Raw genomic sequence first — 400 nt, forward strand, 5'->3', positions numbered from 1 at the left:
CTTCAGCATCAAGTAAATGGCAGGGAACTGTCAGAGGAAGAAAGGAAACATAAATCATTCCTGCCACGGTGATGGTGCTTTTTCTGCAAATGCCAGCCTTATATGGTCTTATATGACCCGTTTGTGCTGGGAATCCTCTTCCATCCTCACATGCTTGGGGTGATGGCGGGGGAACTGGGTGGCAGGGGGTAGAAGAGGGGATTACAGGTGAGTAGTGACACAAGGGGAGGTCGGATCCAGAGACGTGTGAGAGAGATAACAGTGTGACCAGAGAGTGGGAGAGACACTACCAAGGGAGGCTCTGATGAGGTCAGCCTGGGAATCCTCATGCTGTAATGAGCAGCCAGCTTGTTTCTATAGAAACACTGAGACAGGATTTAACACGTTAAATGTACGAGGT

This window comes from Falco peregrinus, chromosome 5 (genome assembly GCF_023634155.1).
Source record: "Falco peregrinus isolate bFalPer1 chromosome 5, bFalPer1.pri, whole genome shotgun sequence".
In the NCBI taxonomy this organism is placed as follows: Eukaryota; Metazoa; Chordata; class Aves; order Falconiformes; family Falconidae; genus Falco; species Falco peregrinus.